Source organism: Sceloporus occidentalis, unplaced genomic scaffold (assembly GCF_023333645.1).
Source record: "Sceloporus occidentalis isolate IW3139 unplaced genomic scaffold, rSceOcc1.0.p SCAF_6, whole genome shotgun sequence".
Classification (NCBI taxonomy): domain Eukaryota; kingdom Metazoa; phylum Chordata; class Lepidosauria; order Squamata; family Phrynosomatidae; genus Sceloporus; species Sceloporus occidentalis.
Window position 1 is genome coordinate 105863628 of NW_028316986.1, and position 14288 is coordinate 105877915.

Here is a 14288-nt window from a genome sequence, read left to right on the forward strand (position 1 = left end):
AGGAAGCAGAGCAAGGAGGGAACAAATGAAAAGATGGAAGAGAAGAGAAGGGAAGGGAAAGGAAGGAAGAGAAGGAAAGAGGGAAGGAAGGGAGGAATGACAGGGGACTGCCACAATGACTTGAAGGCAAGGGCAACTCCTGTCCCTGAACCATTCTTGCCAAGGAAACCCCAGCCTAGGGTTGCCTTGAGTCTGTCTTGTGTGCCTTCATGTCGTTTCTGACTTATGGGGACCCAATCCTGGGGTGTCCTTGGCAAGATTGCTTCAGAGGCGGTTTGCCCTGGCCTTCCCCTGAGGAGGAGGCTGGGAGCCTGTGGCTTGCCCAGGCCCCCCCACTGTTGGGCTTCCATGGCCCAGGGGGGAACTGGACCCTGCTCTCCAGAGCCATCCTCCAACCTTCATAGCACTATAAGCTGGGCTGGCTCCAGGCTCACCATCCCTCAGAAAGGACTTGGAGGCATACAACAACAACAACAACAACAACCTCCACACTAACAGGGCTCTGAATTCTCAACATCTAGCAGGAGGCAGCATGATGCAGTTCTCTGAGGAGTTTATCAAACGGGACGGGAGGCTCTCAATTTCAAAAGAGAAGATAATAATAATAATAATAATAATAATAATAATAATAATTTGTTTATATACCGCTATTCCAAAGATCATAGCGGTGAACAGCAAGTAAGCTAATTAGCAAGTAAACTAATTTGCCCCCAACAGTCTGGGTACTCATTTTAGCTCCCTCCTCGGAAGGATGCAAGCCTGAGTCGAGCTTGGGCCCTTTTGCTGGTCTTGAACTCGCAACCTTGTGGTTTCGAGTGAATGGCTGCAGTACAGGCATTTCACCACTGCGCCACCAAGATAGCGAGGTCAATTCGAAAATTCACGCAATTACGTGATTACTTATCACAGCTTAAATTTGCTGTAATGGCCTCCCCAAACGCAACCCAGATTCTGTGCAAAGTAAGCCATCACATCGGTGGGTTCTTAATTGCGAATTGGCACCCTTGCACATGCTCAGTGAGACTCAGAAGATTGGAACATAGCATATTTAGGCGAGTGAGAGAGAGGAACCAAGGAACCCCACAATTTACAAAAGAGGTCGGAGGGGGGCGGGATGAATGGTTGAAAGAACATGCGCTATTCACGTTAAAATGAGCATATATTCACTCTTGTCACGTTAAAACGTGAATGTAATGGTTATCCAATAGCTCCCGGTCCATGCCTCTTAATTAGCAGGCAGAAGCCTCCCCCCCCCCCAGCAATGCTGAAGGACAAGTGGAAAACTTGAAGCAGAATTGCAGCGAGGCTTCATGGCAAACCCCTCCTTCCAGATTGGGGGTGGGAACCAGGACCAAAGGAGACATGTACATCACACCAAACAACAGCACACTGAGTGAGAAGTTGCCTAGGAATAGGGTTTGTGACTTCGCTAGTTCACCAAATATTCTTAACTGTGAATTGAGGCATGATTGCGTTCGGAGTATGTTTGGACTGCCAGCAATTGTGTGTGGTAACCTTTTCTGCAATAACGTGAATACGCATGATTGCATTCAGGATGACACTGGGTTATACTTCCAATTTCAGTCATGTGGTATCGTCCTGAGTGTTTTGACTACAACTCTGGAGACCAGGGTTTCAATGCCAGCTTGGCCATGGAAACCCACTGGGTGACCTTGGTCAAGTCACACTCTCTCAGCCTCCTTAGGGGAAGGCAGTGGTCAACCTCCTCTGAACAGATGTTGCTGAGAAAACCCTTGAAGGGACACAACGACAACCCTTGTTGTTGAACTTAGGAATTCAAACAGATGTGAATGGCTGTGTCCAAATGATAAGAGAAAGTCATGACAATTTTTGTTCTGATAGATATGTTGCCAAATAGTGTGCAAACTTTAGAGTTCTCCAGGACTCTTTGGTCAGACTTTGTTATTGTTGCATACCTTCAGGTCATTTCCAACTTGTGGCGACCCTAAGGCAAACCTCTCATGGCATTTTCTTGGCAGGTTTCATCAGAGGGGGTTTGCCATTGCCATGCTCTGAGGCTGAGAGGCCACTGAATGAGTTTTTATGGTCAAGTACAGAAATTGAACCCTGATCTCCAGAGACTTAGGGCCCAATCAGACAGGCCAAAATAAAGCTGCTTCAGGTCACTTTGGAGGTATGCTGCTTAAATGACACACACATCTTAAGAGGCCAGAAGCTGCACCAAAGCCACGCTCCAGTCCTTAGGATGCATGCATTATTTAAACAGCATACCTCCAAAGTGACCTGAAGCTCAGTGCTTGTCTAACAAGATGATTATCTAAAGAGGAGAAGATGCCTGGGATTTTCCTCCATTCGCTCTTGCAATAGCCCCGTGTGAGCTAGTTCAGAGTGAGGCCCAAGGTCACCTAGGCTACATCCACACTGGAGAAATAACCTGGTTTGGCACTGCTTTAACTCTTTTTCTGGCTCAAGGCTATGGAATTCTGGGAGATGGAGTTTGTTGTGGGCCCCACAACAAACTCCAACTCCCAGAATTCCATAGCCTTGAGCCAGAAAAAGAGTTAAAGTGGTGCCAAACCAGGATATTTCTCCAGTGTGGATGCAGCCTTTGTGTGCTTCATTGCTAAATGAGCAGGTGCCTTATGGTGTGTTGAAACAGATCATGTAGTCCTCTACTCTATTTCATAGCTTTTTCTCCTGGATATTATTTGACTAGTAATTTCATAGATTTGAGGCTGTGGATGCTGTAACAGCTACTGTTCTGCTGTGCTGCTAGGCCCTTGGCCTCTTCCCCTTTTGAGTCTGAGGGGCAATGGGATTTACTTCTCGCATTCAGTGCAAGAATATTACAGTGCATTTGCTTGCAGATTGACTTCATCTGAGATGTGTATCTTCATCTGAGATAAGAAGTGCTTACAAATTACTTGATGGCCAAGGGATTTGTAGTTCTTTTTTTAGTAGGAATAAAAGTTGATAGTCACCAAATACAGCATAACCGCAGAGTGCAGCTTAATGCCGTACATATCTCCTATGAAGTAAATCCTGTTGAATTACTCCTAGATAAATGGGTAAGAGCCAGCATGGTTTAGTGGTCTGAGCAAAGTTCGATTTCCTGCTCAGCCACAGAAACCCACTTGGGTGAGTCACACACTCTCAGCCCCCAAAAGCCCAATGATAGATTTGCCTTAGGGTCACCATATGTTGGAAATGACTTGAAGGCACAGAACAAGTGGGTTTAAGACTAAAGTTGTAATCTATTTAGAATTAATATGTAGATCAATATATACCATGTGAAATACATTAAAATCAGCCACAACCCTTTCAACCTTCATGCAAACACATACATTTGTGGAGATTTTTCAGATGTAAATAGACAAGCTTATCAAAAGTGAATTTACACTACTTCAACAGGCTCTGAGGGAGAATGTTTCAAATACTGGTTCTGTGCTCTGCTATGATATTCGTGCCATAAACCTTTGTATGGAAAGATTTTAGGTGTTAACTTTGTTTTAATTTGTTGTAAGCCACCTTGGATCCCATGTCAGGATGCATGAAGCTGATAGAAATTCTGACACACACAGCAATCTAATATTCTGAAGATGCAAAATTCAGCATTAGAAATCATTGTATTGATTGTTCTACTGTTACATGTTCAGCCTGGAATTTTGTCCTTGCAGCATGAATTCTAAATGCTCATGGGCAGTATGTACAAGGGTCAGAATAGTTTTTCCCAAAGCAGGTTACTGAAGTTTCATTCACTTGTGTCTGTGTATTTAAAAAGAAAGTCTCAGAAACATCAATTTCCTCTTGCAACAATATTTATAATAGATTAGCCTCTTGGTTTGTAATGCCATGAAGAGCTGAAAAAATTGATTTTTTCCCCCATCATATATGAAAGTTCATATTAGTCTTAATCATTCAACCATGCTCCCCAGATTATCTCTAGTCTACTTCTTTTGGGTTTTTTTAACATATAATTTTAATCAATTTTAACATATAGTTCAACAACATCTAGTTTAGTGCCATTTTTGGAGGACTTTCCTATCTGTGAGAATGGTAGTCACTTCAGCGCCTTTCTAACAATTCTCGGTAACTGGTTACACATTTACCATTAGTGTAACTACAAACTCTGCAGAAGTCTGACTGTCCTTGAAAATGTTTGAGGCAACTGAGGAACAGTGTGGAGCTTATCTCAGTTGCTTAGCATCATGTGGGACAACAAGGAAGGATAGATGAGATTTTGTTTCATGTTACCTTCTGTCCTGATAAAGGGCTACCAGATATGAAGTGGGAAGGCCAACAGTGTCTGGTGATGGTAGAGATTCATCTCGAAATGTATCTTCTATTGTTTGCAGCACAATGTTTCATATTACATTCAGTCCTTCGCTTTCTAAAAATTAGAAGCATACTGTTGTCACCCAGTGGAGACATGAAAATTTAAGCTGTTAGCGATTAAAGGGGTGGGAGCATTTTTTAGCTGAGTGGCCTATATTTTGAAATTGGGCAGCATTTCTAGTCATCCTGATTAGATCCTTCCTTTATTAATCTGTCCACTTCCTTTTTAAAACTGTCTAAATTGGTGACCATCAATATGTGACAGCAAGTACCATTGTTTAACTAGGTACCATGTGAAGAGGTCTTTCCTTTTATCTGAATCTTCCACTATTTAGTTTCAATAATTGATACTAATTTCTTGTATTATGGGAGAAAGACTCTCCCTATACATTTTATTTACACTATGCAAAACGTCATACACTTTGATCATGATTCCCTTTACTCACTTTTTTCAAAGAAAAATAACCAGCCAACTTAACTTTCAAACATTATTGGGTGAGTCTCAGTTCTAACATTGAGTGATTGAAAGGAAATATGTATCCTTGCACCATTTATGTGTTATGGAAATAAAGAGGATGGGTAAAAGCATGTATGATGTAAATAATTTTATACAGCTTTGTCAGATCTGCTCATACTTGCCTTTTCCCAAGCGAAGCCTCCAGTGTTGCAACATTCCCCCACAGAGAAGGTGCTCCAGACGTGTGATCATTTTATGGCCTTCCCTCCCTGCAGCATCCCTTTTAGATGCAATGGGAAGTATTATGTACTCCAAGGAGAAGTATGTACTCCAAGGACGGTCATGCCATAGATTGATATAAAGTCATAATTATATTTGAAATTTTATGTTTGTTTCTGAGCATTTTGTTTGTGGGAGAAGTTGTGCAAAGCTTGTATCATTTCTCAGGATCTCACCAATTTAACACATAACTAACTTGGCCTGTATTACGTAATTGTTTCTTCCTGATTATCTCTCTGTGTAGAGGGGAAAGGGATGGTAGTGTCTTTCCATTCTGTTCATTAGTAGTAACACCCCTGGAGGTAACATTTGAACTGACCATATATATTTGAAAAAAATGATATGCAGCCCAATGGCATCACAGGGCAAATACGGGAGGTGTGGACTACAAGAGGTGACATCCCACAGGAGGGGGGATACCCTGGTGCGGTCCTGCTCCCGCTGTGGCAGAGGGACAAGTGCACCCTTTTGGCTTCATGACTGCCTGGCTCTCTCCCTGGGGAGGGAGCTGGGCCAACTGTGAGGGCAATAGAGGGATAAGTGCACCCCTCATGGCTTTGTTGCTAGTCCCCCCTCTCTCCAGAGAAGGAGCTGGGATGGTGATTAAACCAAGAGTAGTGGTGAAGGCACTGGGTGTCAGCAAGCCTTCACCAGGTTTCACCAAACCTGGTGATGCCACTGTTACAGTTAACATATTTGAGACGGAGTGTCAGAGCTTGAATGACTTTAAATTAACGAAGGATAAGGCTATAAATGAGAACTAGCCATTATGTTTGTATATTAATCAGTGTTGGTAGTAGTATGTTTCTCCAATAGTTACTAGAGTGCACAAAAAGGATGGTGTTGTGCTTACATCCTCTTTGTGCAATTCCCCTAGGCATCTGAGTACACAAAATGCTAGGCTAAAAAGGCCTTTGATCTGGTCCAGAAGGGCTGTCCAAAGTACATAGTATGTGTACAACCTATTACTGCATTATACCCACGTGTGAATGTCTGGTGGAATAGGTATGCCTTGTGGCTGAGGCAAGAAGATGCATTCTTGTTCCCATATATAGGAACAAGTTCGAGGAGAAAGAATTGTTTGACTTGGGCTTCTTTGTGAAGTGAACCTGAGCATAGATTCTTGTTTGAGAAGATACACAGTGCTTTACTGGATAAAAATAAAGTCCATCTGGTCTGGCATTCATTTGGGGGAAATGCCAGCACTCAGTAGGAATTACTAGGTCAAATGGAAATTAGCCATTGGTCTGTAGTTTATGGCTGGGCTCGCTGGTCAAGCTAAAAGTTTCAGCTGTCATTCCTTGCTTGTTAGCATCGTTACCCCCTTCTTTCTGAGTAAATGCCACACTCTGCAGGCCTTTTGCAAAGAAAAAGAATGGTGCAGAGAAGGGGTGCTGACTTCAGTACCTATGCTCGAAGCAACCTGAATGCCTTTAGGCAGCAATGCTTCAGCATCTGCCTCCCATGTGCTGCAGCAGATTTCCTTTCCTACCTTTGCTGCTTCAAAGTTGAAAGGATTGCTGGCAACTTATCTTCCCTGCCAGGTATTGCCTGGTGAGCATAGAACTTGGAATAGTTGAAATTTGTCTCCCACCCACTCCATTCTATGCTATAGTTTTCTTTTGACAACAGTTTGAAGGAAACTTTAAATGCTGCAAATCAAACGTTCTTCAACAATATTTAAGTGATACTCTTTTCTTAGGAAGGCACAAACATTCAATGCTATGTTGAAGGTTATGTGTAAACTGGAAACAGAATTTTCCAGCCATTTTGCCAATGCAGAGTATTGTGCTTAATGTGGTACATTGACTTTCCACATGAAAAATTCTAGAATATGAAGAAACAGTCAACAATCTTTTCCAGTGATGTTTTGGAATGAGTGGTTTCTTGCACAGATTCTGTTTCATGTTTTGGCTAAAGACTTGGATAAAGATATGTTTTCTTTCAAAATGAAAGCTTTCCAAGGATTGAAAATTTGTTGTTATAAATTCCTACTTTTTTGTGTGGTTTTGTACAGAATAAAGTTAGGTATAAACTGTTAGACTGCTTACAGATTAACCCTTTAATTTACTCATTATGAAGCTTTTTCAGTGGAACCAGGGTATGCTTATTCTTGTATTATTATGATACTTCATTATGTTATTCATAAACTGTCTCTCTCCTTTAAATAACAACAATAATGTAAAAAAGTATATGTAACAAAAAATGTATACAGCAATAACCTTAAAAAGCTTTTTTTTTAAATAAAAAAAATCCAGCCTTGAACAATGGAGTCATGGATTCAAAGTGAGCTTATAGCATTGTTTATGTTGGCCCATGCCACCTCAGGTTGCAGTTACCGTATCATCAAAGAGTTAAATATCATATATATATATATATATATATATATGCTTTCGATAAATATGTTTAAAATAATTATTTATTTTCTGTGTTTCTTTTTTAGATAATCCAGTTATTAAAATAAAATAATACAAATCTATATAATTAAAATATGATATTAAAATTAAGAATAAATCTCTAAAATGAATAATGGTTATAGAGTTCTGTTTACATTTGATAGATGGTGATGAACAATTATTTTCGTTGAAGAGTTCAGTTATACTTAGTAAAATAGAAAAATTGCTTGCATTAAAACAAGAATGTTGAGCTAAATCTCAACTGATGCCAATTCTTTTGGATTTGTTTACTGAGCAGATACAGTAAGACTGTAGCCTTAAACATAGGTGCTTAAGGCTACAGTCCTATTCACAGATACCTGGGGGTGTGCTCCCCTGCATGTAAGTGAACAAATTTCTATGTAAAGATGTATAGACCTGAACTGTAAATAATCTTTTTTCTTATTACAGCATGATATGTTTACTCTTAGTTAAATTTTCACCTAAAAGACCTTACATGGTTTGCACTTCAGTTCAGGAAAGAATTAATTGTTACCAATAGAAGTAGGTGTAAGTACTATTAGAAGAGATGGAAATCCTAAAGTTTACTTTAAACATAGTTGCTGAAGCTGTGAGTGATAACAGTGGTTCGTTTACTTCTTGACTCCTTTCTAAGTTTACAAGGTTTGTCTATACTAGTGTAATCTGCAGCTTGAGTAACATTACTTCAACAGAGGTTTCTGTTGCACTGTATCCTGCTATCTGCTGGTTGACCTGCTGCCAACTGATAATGAAATGTGTGTTTACACAGCAGTTGGCTATCCTGTGCAAAAAGGCTTAGTCAGTTCTCCTCTTCCTCCTCCCACCCAGTGTGAAGTCTGCATGGACGATTTCTGTTTTTCATGGAACAAAATAGGAAGTGCAGAGTGTGACTCCAGCCAAATGAGATGGTACTTTAACCCCCATGAACCAAATGGAACATTTTAGTCTGCAAAGGTCATGTCTGTTTGGTTTTTTTGCAGACACAGAATTAGAATCTTCTCAGAACTAGACCTGGCTTTCTGTGGCATTATCACCTGAATAGCTGTAAACAATGCCACTAGGTTTCATACACTTGTCTTGCACAAGAGGCTTATACAAACAAAAAATAGCCAGGGCAGAAAGCCCAACAAAACTATTGCTTTTGCTATAGTAATCTCTCTCTCCACACCACTTTCTTGTTTTGTTGAGGGGGGGGGGAGGTAACATACTGAGATCAAAGATGTCTTTCAGTGAAGCATGATGGAGCAAAGCAAAAGCAATACACTCTGATTGTCATTAGGTTGACCTCATTCATTAACATTTATTCCATGCACAGCATTGGGACACTGGGGTCAGGAAATACAGGTAGTTTACATTTGACCCTAACCCTCAATTCAACTTGAATTTATAGGGTAATAGTCAAAGCTTTATTACCACTTATGGCCAAAGGCCTTTGTGTAAAACAACAGTACATACAATATACATACAAAATACATACAAAATTCAAACCTGTCGTATTTGTATCAAAAATTTAAAAAAATAATGTAAAAGTTAAAATACAGTAATTGTTATATCCAGTATAAATTTATTAGATATCATCTTCACCTTTACAGTTTATGGCTAATTCTGTTATATATTTCTTCCTGATTTTTTTGGCCGCTACAGCATACAAAGCTACTCTCCAGGTCATATATTTGTCACGGTCTACAAGGAGATCAAAAAACTACTTGTAGTGGACTCTGACAAAGGCTAATTCCAGTTAGGGGTGTCACAAAACGTTCCCTTGGTTCTCTATACAATGGGCAAAACAATATACAGTATAGTGGAAATTTATAGGGTAGGAGATATCACATAACTCGCACATAATACACATTTAAAAAATCTAATGCATGAGGGTTAACGATATGTTGAAACTCAGAGGCCCTCCAGAGATTGTTGAACTTCAGTTCCCCAACATTCTTTTCCATTGAGTAGAACAGATGGGAAATGCAGTTCAGCCTCTAGGGTGTCACACAGTTCCAACCCTGGGTCTTTTTAACCCTTAGTTTCTCTAAAGGAAGCATAGGGAACCTGAATCCTAGCATGGGATCTATGGAAACTTTTTCACTTTGCCCCCTGCTGTATTTCTGATCTGGATCAGGCAGGAGCATGCCTGCATGTTTGATTTCCAAATGTGGTCTTTTGAAACAAAAGAATTAACACCTACAGTAAGATGCCAGTTGGTTGTCTGTGGGCAAAGTTTGACCCTATCAAGAGCTGTCCAGTTCCTAGATTGTGGATAAAGGTTTAGTTAAACAGAACAACCTAAATACACTTCTCTCCACTACATTTCTGAATCAACAAAGGGATGTTTGGGGGGGGGGAGTGGAGGGTACACTCTCATCATGGCAATTGTGATAATTAAAATAGACTAGTAACCTGCATGGCAATCTGAATACAGTATATTAAACTAAGTGCAAAGCAGCAGAGTACACTCATCCCTCCACATTTGTGGCTTTGTCTTTTGCGGCTTTCATTCATGGATTTTATTAATATGTTCTCTCTAGGAATCTCTACATCCTCCAGTGCAACTCTGTGGTCAACTTTAACCAAAAGTCGCACTGAAAGACCTAGAGATTCCCAGAGAGGACACTCCACTAGGCATTTGTAGTTCCTCCAGTGCAATTCTATGGTCAATGTCTGGCAGATGTTGACCACAAAGTTGCACTGGAGGACCTAGAGATTCATAGAGGTGTTATCTCAGGTAAAAACATAGTGTTTTTTGTTATTTGCAGTTTTTCTGTTTATGTAGCTGGACTCCGAATTATTTGTGTCTGTGCTTAAAATGTCAGTTGACTTTGTATTCTTCTTGGTTTTTTAGTTGCCCCAAACAAGTTTTGCTTGATTTGTACTAACTGTTGCCTTTACTTGGAAGAAGAGATGCCTTAACCATGTCATTTTGAAAACATAAAACGGTTCCTCTTGGTATCTGGTTTCAGGGCTGTTCTGTTGAAGTATTTCATTTGTGAACATTTGAAGTGAAGTTTTGTTTCCACTTCAAGTCAGAAGATCATGTCTGTTCTAATTACCTTGACCAGTGTAGTCAAAACAGAAGCTGTGGTGAAATACAGATGAATTTGAGTTTTCCTTATAAACCATTAAAACTAGGACACAAGGTGTCAGGAAATATTAAAATTATTAATCCATCATATGTTGGAAGGTCCAGCTATATAACATTGGTTAAAAACAGTTAAATAGGCACATTGAGTAGCTTGAACACAAGATACTGGTATGGCTCTGAGATGTAGTCTGAGTGGAAGAGTGCTAGGAGTCTCAGGCAATTCCATGATGAATGAGGCTCATGATAAATCTCTTAACCCATCAACAGGATCTGGTGTGTAGCAGGACTCTTTTTTCTGGTTTGTGCAACAGTACCTGTAGAGATTATTCCTTAAAAGCAGGATATGAACTTCCAGGCTCAGACTAGAGAAGAAGATGATATAGCAACATTGAAAGAAATGCAAGTTCAAATTCAGGTACTGATAGGGGTACTACAGCTCCCTTCTCTTGCCTTTACATTGTCACCTCTCCTATTCCAACTCTGGCAATTGAGAATATATCCTAGGGACTATCCTTATCCATTCTATTTCTTGTAATGATATCATAAAAGGTAAAGATAGACATAGGTCCTTGACATGTCTGGTCACGTAGGGGGTGGTGCTCATCTCTGTTACTAAGGCAAAGAATCAGTGTTGTCTGAAGACAAATCCGGTGGTCATGTGCCCAGTATAACTGCACCCAACGCTGTTACCTTTCCATGGAAGCCATACCTATCTACAGTGTGCCTGCGTCATACGCAGGCGCGCCTTACGTGGCTTGAGCATACGCACTCAAGCTGCGGGGCATGCGTAGGGTGGAAGGGGCGGCGAGTCCCATTCAATTGAATGGGTGCGCACGCCCGTTGCGCCCCACGTGCTGCCGTGCACGAGCCCCATTGTTTACAATGGGGCTTGAGCATAGGCGGAATTCACCTTACGCAGAGGGATCCGGAACGGATCCCCGCGTAAGGCGAGGATGCACTGTACTTGCATTTGCATGCTTTCGAACTGAAATGGTATCATGGCCTGAGGTTATTCTCTGAGTGCTATGCTTCTGAAGAGTGTAGTTTTGGAGCCATGTTTAATAAGCTAGCTGCTATCAAATTTGTTGTGGTGCTGGTGCTGGTTTGCCTTCAAGTAGTCTCCAACATATGGAGAATCTGTCACCGGGTTTTCTGGACCTGATAGTGTGTGACTCACCCAAAGGCACCCAATGAGTTTTGCATGGTTGAGTGGAGAAATGGGGCTGCCCAACTCACTGGCCAGTTCTGTTGCTGGGGGCGGGGAGCAGGGCGGCTCTTCCCGGCGGTCTGGTGGTGGCCCTGTTCCTGCATGGTGGCGTAAGCCTTTGGCTCCACGTGGCAGCGAGCAGGCCAGCAGCGCTTCCGAGTGGTCTAGACTCCAACTGCCAGGTGCCCTGGGAGCAGAAGCGCTGTGCCATTGGATGGCCTGGCCACTTCCGGTCCTGGACGACTCAACTCCCAGGTTCCCCTGGGGGAGGAAGTGGATGAGGATTGGTTGTTTGGCTGGCCGCTGCCCAGAGATTGGCCAGGAGGCTGGGTGGGGACACCCCCTGGCTTCCTGGCCTCTGATTGGCCAGCCAGCCTATTTAGGGTCATGTGGCGCCAGTGTTCAGCGACATTTTTGCCGGTTCCCCACCTTGCCTCCCATTTTCAGGGTTGGTGATTTGCTGTCACAACTTGTCAGGGCAGTAGCATAGGTCTTGGATCTGGTGTGGATGGTTTCTTGTGCTGCGGAGCACTGGATCAGGAGTCCCACAGGGACCTGGGGTGCTGAGGGGCTCGCAATGTCACCAATGTGGGGTGGCATCGATTCAAAGTTACCCGGTGACATGGGACGAAGATGCACATAGGTGCATAACCGGTTCCCAAAGTGGCGTGCACACTTTAAGCTGGTTTCCCCTCTGTCATCCCAAAGCCTGGCCGTGACCAGGCATTTCGGTTCATCGACTAACATGATGACAGATCCAGACCTCATGCTTTCGGGCCAACCCTCTTTACTTCCTGCTGTATTCAATAAAGTTGTGGCCTTTTTTCTGCCAAATTTGTTGTCTGTTGTGTTCTTACACCTTCTCCCCTTCCTCAGCAATCGGATCCTGATCCCCAGGGATAGAAATTATGTGCAAAACCCTGTTCCTTCTCATATCCCAAACTTTCTGGGAAAAATTATCTATGGCCTCAAAAAACTAGTGTAGACTTCATTAGAGGGTTGTAAATGTGAGCCTGGGAAGACATATGAATTGCATCCAACCTTTATAACCAGAATTGGGAGAACAACAATTTATAACTAGAAAGTAATTCAGCTTGATATTTTGAGATGTTCTCAGTTGTGATGCCCTCAGGAATATGTGTCTGATGATCACACTATTACCTTTTGGTGTGAAGTGAAAACTTTTCTCTTAGGCATTTTCGGTCCTGTAGCTGTTTTTATCTGTTTGCCTGTAGTGTTCGTTCATTAACTGTACTGCATTTAATTGCATTTTAAAAACGTTTTGTTTATTGACTATGGCTATGATTGTGGAGACCAGGATTTGAATCACTGCTCGGCCATGGAAACCTACTGTCCTTGGGCAAGTCACACTCTCTCAGCCTCAGAGGAAGGCAAAACCAAATCTCCCTCTTTTTAGATCTTTCCAAGAACAGCCAGTAATAGGTTCACTTTAGGGTTGTTATAAATTGGAAATGTCTTGAAGACACTCAACAACAAATCTGACCAGCAAACCTTTGTTGTTGAGCAGATTAAAAACATAAATAAAGCACTGAGTATTTCTGTTTGATGGACACCTAACCACCTCTTAGGCATGTTGAGGTAAAACCATTTAGCATTTTATAGAACAAAACTGGTACATAGATCCAAAATCTGAATTTAAATAGTTGGTGCTGTGACTAAATGAAAACAAACTTTTTGCGCTCATCCCAGTGTATTGGTGTGAGGGTTAAATATGTCCCTTCGGTGCAGGTAAGACTTTGGACACTGGCCATGCATTAATACCTGCTGAAAAGGAAGGGCCCATCAGTTGTGTTTTGAAGCTCAGTCTGAACAATTTGGTTTCTATGTGAGCTCTGCATAGTTCACCTTACCCCTCACTGGGGGGCACTGTAACTTCATACTTTTTAATGAAGTATTCTGTGTTCATTAGATGAACATGGTCTAGGCTTTCTTACAATATGTAATTGAGAGGGTGATGCCTACTATTTTGAAGTTGTAAAATTCCATAGGCAACTATTACAACCGAAGTTGTTGGTGGTGTTCAATGAACAGTAAAATTTCTGTCCATGATTCATTTCTGAAAGACTTTTTGAAAACTCATATCAGTGTTATGGTGTGACTTGTTGTATGCCTTTATATTGTTTCCAACTTATGCTGATCCTAAGGTGAACCTATCTTGGAACTGTCTTGGCAAGATTTGTTCAGAGGGTGTTTGCCTTTGTCTTCCTCTAAAGCTGACAGATTGTGACCAGACAAGGGAAGCCAATGGGTTTCCATGCCTGAATGGGAAGTTTGAACCCTCGTGACCAGATTTGTAGGCCCATACTCAAACCACTATACCATGCAAGTTCTTATGGTGAGACAAGTAAAAACTATTTTAATGCTTTGGAATAGTCCAAAAAGTCTGGATATTGCACTATAAAGGAGTGGGGAACTATGATAAATGGGAAGTTTTGGTATTACCTCAGTCGGAGAGCTGACAAGTTGGCCTTGTAGATAATTGGACAATTAAAGGCATATGAATGCTTTCAT

The 14288-nt window shown here is 41.5% G+C and overlaps 1 protein-coding gene across 3 annotated transcripts in view; it reads left to right on the top strand.

The window, feature by feature from the left end:
* Positions 1-14288, top strand: part of SESN1 (sestrin 1) — a 56533-nt gene that overhangs the window by 342 nt on the left and 41903 nt on the right. The gene's annotated exons all lie outside the window — the stretch shown is intronic.